The 18,510-nt window shown below is 33.7% G+C and overlaps 1 pseudogene; it reads left to right on the top strand.

The window, feature by feature from the left end:
* Positions 1-8,119: 8,119 nt before the first annotated feature.
* Positions 8,120-9,092, top strand: LOC149555092 (uncharacterized; annotated as a pseudogene).
* The last annotated feature ends 9,418 nt before the right edge of the window (positions 9,093-18,510 follow it).

The following is an 18,510-nucleotide window of genomic DNA, read 5'->3' as shown; positions in this document are numbered from 1 at the left end:
GTCCCTTTTTCTTATGAAGGAAACAACATGATGTAAGAAAGAATTTCTCGTTGGTTAAGAAGATAGGTCCCTGGTTTTACATTAATTCTCATGGTGTCTCCAAGGCCCATTACACAAATGATGCTTCTTCCATTAAAAGTTCAAATGTTTAGACCAATAATTTTCCCTCTTTGAATGTTGACAATCAAAGAGACTCACTTGATCTCTGTATAGAACAAGATGCCCTACAATAAGATTTAAAAGGTTTAGCTGAGAAATATTTTCCTTATTTTCCAAAGAGCTTCTATCAATTGAATTGACCGTTCTTAGGCCAAAGAATTTTGGTGTATAATAGGATAAACCTAGCTAGCAAACTATGGATGCACAATAGATTGTGCTGGAAAAATCAAGAAGATGCCATGCCATAAGTTCTCGAAGGAATCCTTAGGTCATGTAGTACTCCCCCCACCTAAGGAGGTTGATGTAAATGTAAATGGCTCTAGTGTCCTAGAAATGAATAAAGTTGATAAATTCTGAACCTCCTTTAACCCCATACAACCCTAGATGGGAACTCATTGAGGAAAATGACAGTGGAGCTCTAGATGCTATAATGAAAACCTATGACTCTGTTGATAAACTTAACCATTTTTATATTATGTTAATTCCAACTATAGAAGAGTTAGCTTTTCCTTTTGGTGGAAGTAAGGCATGTAGTAAAATTTCCTTAGAAATTAGGGTCCCAAGTGATGATAAAACTAAAAAATAGAGAATATTGGAAGTGTTGGGTGATAAAGATGAACCTCCTAATCCCTGTGCCTAGAATAGGGAGGAGAAATTCACTTTCAATTCTAGAAAGAAGAGTAAGAAGCCCAAGAGAAGTTCAACTAAGAAGATTAATGGAATGATTTAGATGATATTCTATAAATAGAGTGTGAGAAAATGGTTAAGAAGAAAAGAGGTAGACTCTCCGATCTAAGATGTAGAAAAGTGACTTACCTAAGTGTTTTAAATGCTTTAAACCTCGCCAGGGAAATGTCAACAAATCACTACATTTATAATGGCCAATATATTTCATAGAATGTTGAAGGGTTAGGATCTTAATAAAAGAAGTATAAAATCAAAAGAATCTTAAGAGTGCATCAAGATATAGATTTCCCCTTTCTTCAAGAGATCAAGGGTCTAACTAGACATTTCCTTGAAATGCATTTGGAGAGATGCCAAAACTTTCTCTACATTCCATTCCAAAAGAAGGTGAGGGTTTTCCATGCTTATTATCCTTAGAAGGAAACATGGAATGACTAGTTGGGGAACCATGACTTGTAACAAAGTAGTTTGTGTTACCCTAAAATATCAAGAAATTTAATTTGGAGTATGTTCTATATATATGCCAAATGAACATTGAGAAATAATCTCTTTATGGAATTGGATCTCTCAACTAAAGGAAATTCCTTGGATTTTGGTTAGAGACTTCAATATGGTAGAAGGAGAATACGATAAAGTGGGGGGATGTAAATGGAAGGGAGATAAGAGACTATTTTGGAAAAGAATGATAAGAAAACTTAGTCTACTTAACCCTATTGTCAGAAGTAGAAATGAGCATAATGACCTCTAGTTTACTTGGACTAATTATTAGAAAGGTAATAAGAGGACATGTTGCAGATTGGATAGATTCTATGTAAATAGAATTTTTTTTAGCTTCTAGAAATTTGAGGAAGGTAATAATGTACTAGTTTACCCCTTTACTCTCTCAAACCACCACCCAATTATTGCCTCCATCTCTTGGATTTTTTAGCAAGCTTCTCTTTCCCCTAAGTCCTTTGGATATTCTCTCAACACTTCCTTTCTTAATAATGCTAACTTAGGTGTTGCCATTGTAATGGTGAGATGGTTTAATTAGTGTGTTGTTGCATACCCCAATGCTTCTACTAGATGGGATGATTAAAATTCTAGAAATATTTTTAAAATAGCAGGTAAGAAGAAAGTCAAGGACATGAAGAGAGAAGAATCCTCCTTCCATAATGCAATGATGGTAGAGAAGAATGCCTTATAATTTGATCTAGGGGACATCAATCTACAAGCCACATTAGTTGAATCTAGGGATGCCTTGAGGAGGATCCAACAAGTCAGAACTCAAGGAGCTAAAACTAGGGCTAGAGTCAACTTGATTGACCATAGGTAAAAGTGTTCTAAGTATTTCTTTAAAATTCTCAAGAATAAGTAAACAAGATAAAAAATTAATACCCTAAGGGATATGAATAAATAGATTCATTATAGAACTGAGATACTAAAAGCCTTTTCTTCCTTTTATGGGAAATTATTCACCTTTGAGGATACAAGTGCTGAAATGGAAAGGGAAATAAATAAGATTAGAAATTTGTTTCTAGAGAAGGTGCAAAAAGTAAACAAGATTATTCTCTCTACACCAATTTGTAAAGAGGATATTATTCTTGCAATCTCCCAAATGATTAATGATATCATATAGACTGGGTTTGGCTAGATGTTCTGCTTATATACTAAGAGGTTGTAGAATATGGGTCCTTAGGATGGATTTGTAATCAATTCTAGACTTTTCAAGCTTATTCCCAAAGATAGTGACAAGAATATGATCAAGAACTCGAGGGCCATCACACTCCTCAATGTTTCATATAAAATTTTAGCAAACATTCTTTCTCTTAGACTCAAAGATGTTATGGCTAAATTTATTAAACACATGCAAACAAGCTTTGTTAAGGGAAGATATATGCTTATGAATCACATGTTGGGAGGATATGCACTAGGCTTAATGCTTAGGTCAAAAGGCATCCAAATTCCTTATTGACTATGAGAATGCTTATGACATTGTAGAGTCAAACATCATCTACATGATGTTAGATTGCTTAGGGTTCCTTGATTGTTCCCATAAGATGGTTTTCATTCTAATAGAAGATGCTTTTACACCATTAAAAGTTAATGGTTTAAGATCTGAGCCCTTCCCTCTCTCAAGATTAGTAATGTTTACATTACATCCTTAGGGATGATTCCTTATCCCTGAGAGTTCAAGGGATTATCCATCCAAACAAGGAATAAATTAGTAACATCCAGTTTGAATATGATATGTCTCTCCTCATTGAGTTTTCTAATGTCAATTTGACCAAACTAACCACCAAACTTGATTTTTTCTACAAAGACTCTATTAGTAGAGTTTAAATTGCTAAATTGGTTATGTTAGGCTGGGTTAAATACTCTCCACCTTGGTATTATATATTTTTCTTCTCTTAGGGGGTGGTAACTTGGTAAGATATCTTGGGATTCTCTTCTCCATTGACCCCAATCTAAATTCCATGTGGAATTGGATAAAAGAGAATATAGAGAAGATAGAGTAACCACTACTTGTCTTTGGCTAGTAGAGTTCAATTTTTTCAAGAAATCTTATTAGCCTACAATGTATACTACTCATTTTCCCAACTTTTCAATCAGAATCAAATTAGTTATGTGTAGAAGATTATAAGAAACATCCTTTGGTCTAATGGGAAAGGTCATAAGAAGGTATATGTTGTTAAATTGGTATGGTGTGCCATGAGAAAAGAAGTTGATGGAGTAGGGCTTTAATATCTTATATGGGAAGGTATAGAACTTGCTACCAAATGGATTACATGTCTAATAGAGATAATGAGCCCTAAAATTTTTTATCGAGGAAAAAAATTTAATGGGGTGTTCCATGTAAGGAGAATTGTCGAAAGAATTTTAATTTAAATGATCTTCTCTCAAGTAAGTGGAAGGTTAAGGTGGAAGGAATTGTGGTGGTTAAAGCAATCGAGAAAGCTTGGGACTATGTTAGACATTGGGTGTAAGGGGATAAAGTTTTGGATTGTTGCCTAAAAAATTGTGGAGAGTAATCCTTTTCATGGAACCTAAAAAGAAATGGTAAACCCCTTGCACTCCTTCATAGATCTTTAGTTTAATCTTTGGCCAAATTGGGTATCCTTAGGTTAAATGACCTTATTTTTAATTGTACATTGGCATCTTGGGACAAGATAGTTGCCAAATTCTACCTCCCTCTAACTCAAAAGGAGATATATGCTATTATTAAATAGGCTTCGTATTGATCCAAGCATCCAAATACTTGTGGAGATGAGTGATAGACTTCTACTCCTAGGTTGGCCAGATAAGTCTCCCATATTCTCTACTAAGTCAAAATAACTACACGGTTTGTTGTTAGATGGTGAATATGTATTTGAATTCCTCAATGACAAATGCTCTTGTAATCTTGACTCCAAGTGCCGGTCCAAAATATTTTCCCTTATTTGGAATATAAAAGTGGAACCTAATATTAAATATTTTCTAATAGACCTTGCTCCATAGATTTCCCTTGACCAAGATAGATGGTGAACCCTATCCTTTTATTGTATGCTCCTAGCTAGAATATTTTATTTATCTCTTCTCTTATTGTGGCTTTGCCCAAGGGGTTTGGAATTGGTTTGGTATCCCCATGAGCTCTGACATTCATATCCTACAAGCCTTTTCTAGTTACATCTCTTGTCTTTCGAAGAACTTTAATTCCTTTTGGGCTATTCTTTCTTCTTATTTAATTTAGTATATTTGGTTAGTTACAATTTTTGACATATTTAAAAGTAGGACTAGAATCCTTATTGAGTCTCTGTGGAGGCTCACTATGTATAAAATTTGTATGCAGGTTACCCTCTGTTACAAAGTGAAAGAGAAATATCTATTAAGGATCAAAAGAAACATCTAGTACAAAGGCCCTTAAGGATGAAGCAATGTATTTTGAAGTTTCAACCAGTGACAAAGATACCTTTAGTTTTGATTGCATTTTAAACATTGACAATACTTTTTCAAAATGGGTGCCCATTTCTTACAACATGAGGTAGGATATTTTCTCCCACCATGGACCTCAGTTTGAGATAGGCTTGGTGAGACCAAGCCTATGCCTTGACCTCTCAATATTTGGCTAAGGCATTGAACTAACAAATTCAGGCCTTGCTATAGTTTTTTGAGGGTCTTCTCAATCATATTTTTTTATAAAACAAAAAGCCATTATAGTTCTCACTGTCTTAATTTCATAAACATAAATTTTATAGTGTTATGAATTTATTTACTATTTTTATATTTTCTTTAATCAAAGGCGATACCTAAATGTAAAATAGCAAGGTTCACTAAAACTTTAATAATTATTTTATTTTATTTTTTTCTTAAATTAATTTAAATTAATTTATATGTCTGTACATGAGAAATTTTTGAAATTTACCTTTATATTCGATTAAAAATTAATAAATAAAAATACTAATTAAAAATTAAGGAAAAACATTTCATCAATCTTTGGTGTGTTAGGTAACTTCCTTTAAAAGGATTTACAAAAATACATCAATTTGTATTAAATTATGGTGTCTATACACACAAGTGTGATATAGTCTTAAAACAAGAATTTTGAAAAGTGGTTTTTAAAACTCAATATAGTTTGAAAACTCTGAGCATTACAATCTTTATTTCTGAATTGTTTTATGTTCAATATCTTAATGACTCAATTTTTGACATGAATTGACAAGAAATTTTAAAAATAGGAAAAATACTTCCACTTTTTTCCCAAAAGTGAGACCCAACTTCTTGTACTTACCATAGGGATTAATAATCAGAATGTGGCAATCGATTAGCCACCTGCTCATGTAGTCAGACCCATTATAACCATACCAAGGATGAGTGAATTCAATCAAAGGCTTGGCAATGATATTGATATTCCTAATCTAATTGTGGTCATAGAAAGTATCCCAGACTTTGATGCTACCAGGACTTTATGCTTAATGGTTAGTGTTGTTCTTCATGCTCCTGCTCTTCCATCAAAGGCTTTAATGAACAAGATAGCTATTATCATCAAAGATGGAGCCAAGAGGCTCAAATGGATAAATGGTCCAATGTCATGGGTTTCTTGGTTTGTGGAATGATCTATTAAGTTTTAGTATTAGGAATATTTTTGGATGCTCTTTTGTTTATGTTTCTAATATGAACGGACTGCACATAAAATTTGTTTTGTCTAGTTTCTTGTAAATCATGGTTGTCGATATGTTACTATAACTTTAATAGATACTTAGTTTATATGATTCTAATATAGAATAAAGAAAAGAAATGGTAAAATAGGTAGGAATAGAGATAGCCAAGACCCTCATCTAGGATGTCATAGAAGGAAGAGAATCAATAATCATATAGGATTGACCAAGATGGCGATGGCTAGTGCACAAACGATGTTAATTGAAGATCTTTCTAGCATTGCCTCATTCTCAAAAATAAACCTAACTATTCAATCTCATGCTTTTCAAGATTCCTATTGACTTGATTGACCATTAAGCCTATGAATCTATGAAACCTTTGGGAACAAATTATTAAATAATTTTCTTTCCTTTCCCCTTTTTATAAAATAGTCTATTAACTATATGAAATATATAAAAGTATCTGAAGAAGGAAACTCTGGAAGACTTAATAAACTTCAATTGTTGGTTTGATTTTGTGTTAGGAATGAGAAGGTTCATTTGTATGTCTAGGAGTTTCATGACCTTGGAAGAGGGATGAAAATGAAATTGCATTGTGGAGGTCGACTTTATAAGATTGATGAGATTTCCTTGTTCAATGCTTTTGAATGCAAGTCATGCAACAACCCCAACAACTAATTACAAAAGAAATTTTATCCTTGAGAGGTAAAAGCTTAATATAAATGAAATGTTGAATCGACACGATTATACCTTAGATTGATAAAGGTGGTGATGCAAGCCTCTTTAGAATAGTTATATAAGCACTCATGCAAAAGAAAGACAAACCATAAAATTATCACTATTAAGACATAGTAGAAGACAAATTGTTGTAGCTTGATGCTCTTTGTCCCTAACTAACTAAGAACTTGCTCTTCAATTTGAAGAATTGTGGGGTGGTCAAATGAATCAAAGAGGGTGTATTTATATACAATTCTCAAGGTATTTTCACATTTAGGAAAACTTCTAATCCCCACAAAAATAATCTTGGGATCTAATCACAAATTGTCAAAATAGGTACTCTAATATGTTCAAAATTGGGATGATTTTGGAGGTGACTACGAAACTAGTAAGCATTGTCCACTAGGATTATGATCCACTAGATCCACCTAAAAGGACAAACTAAAGGTGGCTAAAGAGTGCAAATGCCAAGCATGTTGATTCAGACCCCCTCATGGGAATATGCATATTGTTTGGATGAGAAGAGGTTAAAATAGGCTAAAGAAACACTTTGGAAGCATATTAAAGAAAAGGTTTAAAAAACTAGTGTGAAGTTCAACAAGTTAGAATTTACAATATTGTAGTAGCCCAGAGTAATTAAAAGGACTAAATATAATGAAACTAATAAATTTCATATAAAGGTCAAGCATACTCTATGTAGCTTAACATAAGAAAATAATGATCTTGAATTCACTTCTAATCACACTAAATGAAAATATTGAAGTTAGACAGATAAAAATATGTTAATTAAAATATAATAATGAAAAAAATGTAATGAATAGATAGATCTACCTACTTTATATTGTTGGCTATTAAAAGATCTTGATCGATATGTTCCATGTTGTAGGAAAGGACTGGAATTGATTAATTATGTCTCATCTTGTGGAGACGGATTGGAATTTGCTTCATGTTGTAGTATTTTTTATTTGTGACAATATCAATTGTCCATTGAAAGGTTCCACTACAAATGGCATACAAGTAAACAATCGATGAATACTGACTTAGGTTGCACATTTATGTTAAGTTGTTGCAAAAAGCTGAGGCACGCTGCAGGTTATAACCTTTTCGCTTTGCAATTGTCAATAAATTAATTTTGTCTCACCTAGAATGGCTTGGTACATTGTGTTTAGGGGTGGAAAGCATGTGCGAGAATAAGAAGGAAGCGTATAAGGCGGAGTTGCATATCATTACATTAAACAACATTAAAAGGCAATGCCACACGTGGGAGTGGCCGTGGGAGAGTAGAACACGACGTCATGATATGCATATAAGTGATGCTTATGGCCGGGAATCTCTCGTTGTGTCTCCAGTGGTGCCCAATCATGGTGAGTTGTATAAATCATGTTAGTAGCCTGGCAGAGAAGCCAAGCAAGCATCATGTAGGAGTTCAACACAGAAGATAGAGAATGAACATGAGCATTCCAATGCCTTCCATCTCTCGTCTCTCTTCTCTCGGGGCAACAGTGACTATGGCCCTGCACGCTCCTCACAAGTATAGCCACAATCGCTCAAAGAGCATGCCCTCTACGCTCTACGCTGATCCAATTCTCACAGATGAAGTTATTAGTAAGGTAGAAAGATTAGAGGAGTCCTGTTCTTCCTCCTCATGTGTTGGAGGAGATTGGCTTAGACAGGCAGTGGAGGTAGCCTTGAATTGTTGCTCCAATCTGTCAGACATAAAGATAGACATGGGGAGCAATTGGATGAATGCGCATCTTGATGACATACTTCATCTGCTTGATGTTTGCAATTTGTTGAGAGACAGTATCGCAGAAATCAGGAAGCAACAAGCGTGTGTGCATTCGCGGTCTCACTCCCTCTGCTCATGCCCTCCAAAGACTTCGCACATCTCTTGCATCTTGGCTGAAGAAGAAGAATGAGACACAGTCCCAGCTAGATAAATGCATGTCGAACTTGAGGAGAATGGCCGAGAAGCTCAATCGTGAAGACAAAGTAGGAGTAGAAGGAGCTGTCATCAACATCAACCATCCCAAGGCCATCATCATAATGATCTGCTTTGCCATTGTCACTGCTCTTTCCTGCAAGACATCTCACATGAGGATGCCATCTCTTCCTCTTCCTACCCATTTCAGTCACTTGCAGCACAAGCTAAGTGAGGCAGTCGAAATGAGAAAGAGGTCATCATCATCATCAAGGTTGTTGCAGGAGTTAGAGGCAGCAGATATTGCACTATGTAACCTCAACAATCTTCTTTACGCCAAGTCCAGGTTGGACCTGTCTCTTAATCTCTCGCCCGCCACCGTAGCGTTCCATGAGTTGGAAACAACTCTACCCTTGTTTGAGGAAAAAATCGACCAGCTATACAAGTTTCTTATCTCTACGAGAGTGGCAGTCTTGAATACCCTTTCTTCCCATTGATCACCCATTTACTCCCATGGAATTCTTATAGGGGCCGCAATTTGGACTATTACAGAATTTGGGATACTAGCTTTAAAATCCCAGTGGTTTTCTGGGCTAATATACATGTATATATCGAGGTTACATTGATCCTTTTGGTAAAAAAAATTACATAACATTGGTCACGATTTTCAGTTGTCTTCTTCAAATAATGCATGTATAGCTAATTAAAAATGCGATACACCTTAAGGGCTAAACGTCCAGGCATGACATTTTCATTCAGAGATTAGGTCATCAAAGTTCCTTCAAGATCTGTCAGTCGTTATTACCTCATTCACCTCTAGCTGCAACGTCTGATCGAGAAAGCAAGAGAAATAAGAATAAAAGAGAGAAGTTCGAAAAGTTTTCTCCAAAATCTTCTCTGTTTCATATAAATAAAAACATAAACATTAGAATAGATATATAAAGATATCCCTTTCCACTTGCATTTAATAGAGAAGCAGATTGAAGATTGAAGTTCGTTGGTTATCTTCTATAGTGCTGTTGCTACAGAAATTAGCCTTTTCAGCCCCTGTTTTTATGAGATGTTACTCACTTCTTCATATCTAACTTTTTTTCCCTCACGTATATAAAATAAATAACGTCAGCTCAGTTCACATTGTTTCAAATCTACCATAATGTTTTCAGAAAAGGTTATAATAATAATTTTTCTTTCTTAATATAGAATAGAACTTGTCTTGCAGATTTGAATGACAATTAGATGGGACAACGAATGGCCAGAAGTAAAAGAAGTCTACAGAGAGTTAATTTCAACACTCCCCCTTAATGAGTGTACGATTTCTAATTGATTTCTTTGATGCATAAAACTTTCCATTTCCAAAGGTTAATGGGTGAAGATTTTTGTTTGGAAAGCTCTTAAAATTAGAAAGGTTTTTCATAGTCAACAACGACAACAAGCACAAGTTTGGAAAATCTACAATTCCCACTGTTCAATGGGAAAAATTGAGATTATTGGGCAGTAACAAAGTTTGCATTATTTTCTTCAAAACATTTATGGGATCTTGTTGAAAATGTATGTTCAAAACCAACAAATGCAACAACATACAATGCACTCTCTCAAGTAGATAAGGGTTTATTGAAGGATAATAAAAAGATTTGAAAGATTTATTTTCCCTCTTTCAAAGGTTGCAAGAAAACATATTTCTAAGGATCGCAGCAACAAGATAGTCTAAGAAAGCATGAGATATTCTTCAAACAACCTACCAAGGAATGTCAAAAGTGAAGACAACCAAACTACCAATACTATTTCTAAGGATTGCAGTAGCAAGATAGTGTAAGTGAGCATGAGATATTCTGCAAACAACCTACCAAGGAATGTCAAAAGTAAATACAATCAAACTACAAATACTAGGAAGAGATTTTGGACCATCTGATGAAGGGCCACACCACCCTACCAACTCATAACCAAGAATGAAACAATATGGAGACAAAGAGAGATAAAATGCTTCCCAAGAAATTTTATTATACTTGAAAATCCTTACAACATCCACAAGATGATATCATAGATATGACTTCTTCAAAAAGAAGTTTACAAATTCTTCAACATAAGAGAACTCCCAAATAAGAGTCTTCAAACCAAGAGCTTCACTAAGAAAAACTTCCCAACCAAGAGCCTTCACCTCCAAAGCTTCCACCCAAGAACTCCTACTTGAAGAGCTACACCTTGAGAGCTTGCTTACAAAGGTTCATATGCCTTGCTTAAATAGGCACTTCCAACCCAAGACATTACAAACACAACCAATGTGGGATAAAAGGTAAATGCAACTACCTTACAACAAATATTAAATTTCCACCCAAATACAACTAAGCACCACCATGTGGCCCAATTAGAAAATTAGATCACAACAAATATTAAGTGCATGATTTAAGGAACTTTCCACAAGCTTCTAAGATGCCACCTACACACATCAATAAATAGAATGACAACCATTTAAAAAAAAAAATATTTATGCCACCTATGCACCTTGAAAATAGAAATTCCTCTTTTCCTCTTTTTTTCTTTTTTAACTTTCAACATGCCCCCTTTATTTTGGATGCAAGATGCTCTTGCATCAGACTCCCTAGGTCCAAAAAGATGTTCTAGTAATTGGAAGAACATCTTTTGGGATTCAGTACGTAAACCCCAAACTGGTTCTTCACATATATGTCCTCCAAGTTTTCAACTTGCACACTCTTTCACTTATTTTTCTTCTTCTCCTTCACATCCTTGACAGGTGTTCCATAGGTCTACTTTCCATGTTGATTTCCAATCTTCTCAAAATCTGCCAACTCAATTTGACTGCCAATACTCAGGTTCCTCCTACCAAACTCTTCATTCTGCAAATGAATCAAAGAAAACTTCCTACCACCTTTCTCAATAGTAAACACATTCCTAACACAATCATGCACATCCCTACAATCATACTACCAAGGTCTACCAAGTAACACATGACAACTATTCATATCCACAATATCACACAATACTTGATCCTTATACTACCCAGTCTAGAAATCAACAAGGCATAGCTCCCTCACTTCCAAAGCATGCTCACTTTGCAACCAGCCAATCCTATAAGGACAAAGATGTCTCAATCTCTTCAAACCAAATATCTGAACCATCTCCTTAGCAATAAGGTCATTAGTACTACCACCATCTATAATCACCTTGCAGATTTTTCCATCAAACTTACAAGTCTTGAACAAAATAGTCCTTTGATAAGAATCCAATGTCTTCTTACCCATTATTACTTACTGAGCCAACAAACTTTCTCCTTCCTTAGATTGACTTTCCTAGACTTCAACCTTATTCACAATAGCATCTATCCTACCAATAGAACATTCAAAAGATCTATGCCCTTCTTGACCACACTTGAAACAATTACCTTTGAATACATCTCCACCTGTCCTTCTTCTTTGTTCAATAGGTTTTGGTTCACCTTTTGCTTTTGGTTTAGCTTGTGCTGAACTATCCTGCTTCTCCTTCCCTCGAGAACTACCTTGATTCCTCCTCTTTAGCTTCTCATCTAATCTCAAAGCATACTAATAAGCATCCTACCAACCTCATCCTAAATATTGAATCTCAAACCATTAATGTATTGTGCTACCTTCTCATTTCATAATTCTCTATGCCCATACCGAATAGTCAACTTGTAGAACTCCTTGGTGTAATCCTTCACAGTCATATCCTTCTATTTCAGATTTTTTAACTTCTTAAATAACTCAAGTTCATAATCAGTAGGAATGAACTTAGCCTTCAACTTAGTCACCATCAATTTCCATCTAGTGATCTTCATTTCACCAAGTCCTCTTCTCTATCTCTTTCCAATTCCTTCCACCAAAGAGTAGCATGTCCCTTCAACTTATTTTGTGCTAACCTTAGTCTAAGTGGATCTTCAATACCCTCAAGCTCAAAGTACTCCTCTAATTCACCAATTCAATCAATCAAATCTTCAAGATTCAAAGTACATAAAAAATTAGAAACCTCCATCTTATGCTTCAGCTTCAACTAAGATCCAGGTCAAGCAAACTGACTAGCCCTAATTCCAATAGGTCTCTCCTCATGATCAATTCTACCATCACTAGCAACTTCAAATTCTTTGGCAACTTTGTCATAACTTCCTTTAGTACCCACATGCCTAGGTACACCAGCCAAATCATTTACAATTTCAACAATCATGTCACTCTTCATCAATGCAATCTCAAATCTAAGCTCTGCTCTTATCTTCTCTGACATCCTTTCTTCCATAGAATCACTAAGATCATCAATTTCCTTAGGGTCCAATCTTTTTGGAGGCATCTTCCAAAAATTTACCAAACCCTAAGCAACATATCCACCAATCTAGAAGATCAATCAGCCACAAAATTAACCTTCTTTACAAATCCTGGTGTAAATCGCCTCATGTTTGGCTTTTTGTCCACATGCTCAAGAACTCCATCTCTAATACCACTTGATGAAGGGCCACATCACCCTACCAACTTATAACCAAGAATGCAACAATATGGAGACAAAGAGAGATAAAATGCTTCGCAATAAATTTTATTATACTTAAAAATCCTTACAATATCCACAAGATGATATCATAGATATGACTTCTTCAAAAAAAAATTTACAAATTCTTCAACATAAGAGAACTCCCAAATAAGAGTCTTCACACCAAGAGCTTCACTAAGAAGAACTTCCCAACCAAGATCCTTCACCTCCAAAGCTTCCACCCAAGAACTTCTACTTGATGAGCTACTTCTTCAGAGCTTTCTTAAATAGGCACTTCCAACCTAAGACATTACAAATACAACCAATCTGGGATAAAAGGTAAATGCAACTACCTTACAACAAATATTAAATTCACACCCAAATACAACTAAGCACCACTATGTGACTCAATTAGAAAATTACATTTCCTTTATGGATCACAACAAATATTAAATGCATGAAATTCATCTTTTCCTCTTTTTTCCTTCTCTCTCTCTCTCTCTCTCTCTCTCTCTCTCTCTCTCTCTCTCTCTCTCTCTCTATTTTTTGTTTGTTTGTTTGTTTTTTTTTTTTTTAATTATTTTAATTTCAACATGCCCCCTCTCCTACATCACCATCTATATGAATGAATTAGATACAATAGATTCATTCTTTGGTCAACTCCTTGTGTTAGTAAATCAAATCAAATCTCATGGTTAGACAGACACAGAAGAAAGAGTAGTGGAAAATATTTTAAGATGTTTTCCTCCTACATTTCCCACTATTGTGGTGGCCATAGAACAGTCAAAGAATCTATCATAAATGTAAGTTGATGAGGTACATGCCTCTCACATTTCTCATGAGCATAGACTTTAAATAGACAAACACATACACTTTTGGAGCATGCCCTCACAACACAAGTTTTAATCAGCCATGGTAGAGGTAGGGGAACAACAAATTTAAGAGGTAGAGAAAGAAACTCATATAGAGGTGGTAGAGGCATCCCATCAAGTTCAAGTGGAAGAGGTAGCAGTCATAATCCAATCCAACATGTATTTCAAAATTAGCCTCAAGGAAAAAGGTATGACAAATCCTTGAACCATTGTCATGATAGAAAAAAAGTTAGGCATTATCTAAAAGAATGTAGAAAGGAGCAATATGATTAAAGACAACAAAGTGAAAGCTATACCAAATAAATTCAAAATCATGATACAATTTTCTTAGCTTGTAATGTTACACAAGAAATCCAAGAAAAAATAATTAATTTTTAGATTGAGGATACAACAATCATATGATAGTGAATTTTGATATTTTTTCTAGTTCAGATGAAAGTGAAAAATATGATGTAACATTGGGCAATGATATCAAAGTAGAAGTCAAACAAGTCATATGTTATAACTTCTTTGAGGAAAATGTGACTCATGATGTGTTCATTGAGCCAGAGTATTCTCCTCTCAATGTAACCCCTGAAGAATTCAAAGAAAATAGTGAGGAAAACAAAGAGAGGTAGTTAACTATAACCAATACCATGTATGTGGATGAGGTCCATCTTAAATTGCTAGAGGAAGATATCAAAGGTATTGATATTCAACCTCCTTTGGTTGTGCTACAAATAATGAAAGCTATATCTATGCACACTTTTATAATGGAGCAATGGACATTTAATTCCATTAAAAATTAAAACATCAACTACAAAGCCTTAAATTCAAAAATGGAGGAAGTTGAGAGCAAGCTCAAAGAGGAGACAAGGAGTGGTAATGGTGGGAATGGAGTGGACATAAAGATGTAAGGGATGGTTGACATAATTGAAATAGAAATAAACACCTAGACTTTGATAAACAATTACTTGAAGCTATTGGAGTTCTCAGTGGAAAGTATAAATAAACATCTTTATAATATGGACATGCACATAGACAACATTACGGTGTTGAACATGGATGAGGCAAAGGGTATAAAAGAGGCTAAAACAAAGAAAATAACCAAATCTTCTATAAGAAACATGAAGGCTAAGACATAAGAATAGATCAAAGAAGAATATCAAAATGGCCATGGAGAAGATCAAGGAAAAGGAGCAGCTAGTGATGGAGCGATTTTAATGTTCAGTTGGTCTTTTTATCTTCTAGCTTTTTGTATTTTTGTAGTTTTAGTATAATTCTACTGTTTAGTTTTGGTGCTAGTCATAGTTAGTTGGTTGGACATTTGTGGGTTGCTAGTTGTCTGGGTTGTTGGTTTTGTATTCCAACATTGTTTCTTATTTTGTAAAGACATTTTGGGTTTTGGGTCCCTTGTAGAAAACTTATTTTAACCCTTAATTGAAAATAAAGTAGAAGTTAGAGGAAAAAGAAACATTCTAACCAATAAGGGAGAGAAGAAACATATATATGATATCTATTTTATTCCCAATTTAAAACAAAATTTAATGAGCATTAGCCAACTTCTTCAAAAATGATATAGATTATCTTTTAAAAATGAAGAATGCATAATTTTAGACAATTTTCAATGTAATAAACTCATTGCCAAAGTTTGAATGATAAACAATAGAAAGTTTCCCATAAATATTAAGCTTAATTTGAATGAAAAATATGCTCAAGCACAACATAAAATGATCACACAAGATGAAAAAGAAAAACTTGCAATAATCACACAAATAATATTTCAAGTAGAAATAGATATTCATTTAAATTTGCAACTATAAGTTTTTCTTCACAAGAAAAGTATGGCCAATTAATTTTCCCTCATAGAGAAAATTGAAAGGATGTGTGAAGGTTGTATCTTAGGAATATAAGAAAGAGAAATATTTTTGGTAAGTATGTCAACAAGACCCAAGGCACCTTAGGAAATTATTCATTCAACTAAAACAAAGAAAAACATGGGTGGATTTTCTAAAACATAAGGATGAAATGCTTGATTATTTCTATTAATTTATTACTCTTGCTGAAAAATAAAGTGTCCATTATATCAAAACATAGAGAATAGATGCAAGTGGTGAATATATCTCAACTAATTTTTTGAATGTTGCAAGGAATATAGAATTCACAAGCAATTCATAGCTAGATTAAGACCTCAAAAAAATTGTGTAGATGAAAGAAAAAATAGAACAATAATGGAAATGGCTACAAGTGTGATGAAAGAAAAACATTTGTGAAATGAGTATTGGGCTGAAATCATATCATGTGCAACCTATATAATGAATAGATGTTTTACCAAGAGTGTGAAAAATATGATTCCCAAAGAAGCATGGAATGGAAGGAAATATAGTGTTTCTGATATGAAAGTACTTAGGTGTTTGGCATATGCACATGTCCAAGATGAATTAAGAAGAAAATTGGATAACAAAATAAAATTGTATATTTTTAGTTATAGTGATGAATCAAATGCATACAAGTTATACAATCCAATCATAAACAATCTTATAATCAGTAATGATGTGCAATTTGTAGAAGATGAAGCATGGGATGGAAGCTTGAAAAAAATTAAATTAAATTTATCAACCAAGTACCACAAGGGGAAAATGAATATTTTTTAATAGCAATTACTTTAAATGTGACTCCTCCTACACCCATTCAAGGTCAACAATTGAGCCAAAGGACACCATAATCAAGCATTAGGACATCCCCATCTTCATAAATAAATACATCATTAAATGTTTAGAAAACACCATCTTTAGTAGGGACACTTAGTCCTGCTCTATCAAGTCCATAATCTACAAAATGAAGTGATATGTCAAATCTAACACTGTGAAGGAGAAAAATAATCAAAATTTTGAGAAACATTTTTGAAAAAGATAATGGTGAAACTAATGTAGATTAGATTTCTCTTTTTTCCTTATATTCACATGCTGATAACCAAATTCGTATTTAAGAAAAAATTAAAAAAGAAAAATGGGTTTATGCAATGGATGAAGAAAATTAATTTGATGGAAAAGAATCAAACATGGGAGTTAGTTAATCTTACTTAAGGAAAATATGTGATTCGAGTAAAGTGGGTTTAAAAGAAAAAGTTTAATGCAAATGATAATTTTGAAATAAAAAAAGCAATCTTCGTACCAAAATGCTATTCACAAAAGCTTGATGTAGACTACAATGAGATATTTGGACCAGTAGCTCATTTAGATATTGTCAAGACTATATGTGCCATAGTAGATGAAAGAAAGTGTGAAATTTATCAAATGACTATAAAATCAATATTTCTTAATGGCTTCTTGGAAGAAGAGCTTTACCTAGAGAAGCTAGCTAGGTATGAGTTCGTGTGTCATGAAAACAAGGTTTATAAGCTCAAGAAGGCACTTTATGGACTCAAACAAACCCAAAGAGAATGATATAGAAGAATTGATCCTTAGCTTTTACAAAATGGCTTAAATATGTGCAATAGTGATCCTAACTTATTTACTAGGTTGAATGAGCAAGGTGAGATCTTAAACATTTGTTTATATCTTAATGACATGATTTTTATGAGTGATTTATGAATTGAAATGTTTGAATCACATATAAAAATGGAATTTGAGATGATTGATTTTGTTTAATAAAGTACTTTCTTGGCATTTAAGTTAACCAAAATGAAAATGGTATGTTGGTCTTATAATCAAGGTATGCTAATATATTTTGAAGAGGTTTAATATGTTGAAATGAAAATCAGCACCAGCACTAATCCTTATAGGTTTGAAGCTAAGAAAAGATGAAAAGGGCTCTAATGTATATCTAACTTTGTATAAGAAACTTATTGGGAGTCTCATGTACCTAACAAATACAAGGCTAAATATAATGTTTGGAGTTAGTCCCATTTCAAGATTCATAAATTTTCTATAACTTTCTCATTGGAAAGCATGAAAATGAATTTTGAAATATAGTAATGGTATAACAATTATGTAATACTCTATTCGAGAACAAATGTTTTTAAGTTGATAGTAAATTTGTAGGATGCATTGATGATATAAAGAGTACTTTAGGTTATGTCTTCCATTTTGGATCAAGAGTAGTATCATGGGCTTTAAAGAAACAACCACTTGTCACTCTTTCATTAGCTGAAACAAAGTACATAGCACCCACAAATGTAGCATGTCAAGAAATTTGGATGAAAAGAATGTTGAAATATTTTAAACAAGAATAAAAGGATGCAAAATATATATATTGTAATAATAATTCAGCCATAACATCATCAAAGAATCATTTTTTTGGAAAAAGAAGTAAACACATTGACACATGGTATAATTTCAATAGGGAGCTCATCAAAAATAGTGAAATTATTTTTTAGCATTGAAAATTAGAGGATCATAATGTTGAAATCTTTTGTAAACCATTGCAAAGGAAATTTTTTATGCATCAAAAAGATCGATTGGGAATCATATAAGGTAGTTGTGATTAAGAAGAGTCTTAAAATTAATCCCACATGTCATAGCTACTTCTTTGTAGACTTCATTTACATATTGTCATTTCCTATTAGTATTGAAACACA

This window comes from Cupressus sempervirens, chromosome 5, assembly GCF_028749045.1.
Source record: "Cupressus sempervirens isolate cs-2001-9-10 chromosome 5, ASM2874904v1, whole genome shotgun sequence".
NCBI lineage: Eukaryota > Viridiplantae > Streptophyta > Pinopsida > Cupressales > Cupressaceae > Cupressus > Cupressus sempervirens.
Note: the sequence above shows the minus strand (reverse complement) of the source record. Positions and strands in the feature narration are given on the sequence as shown.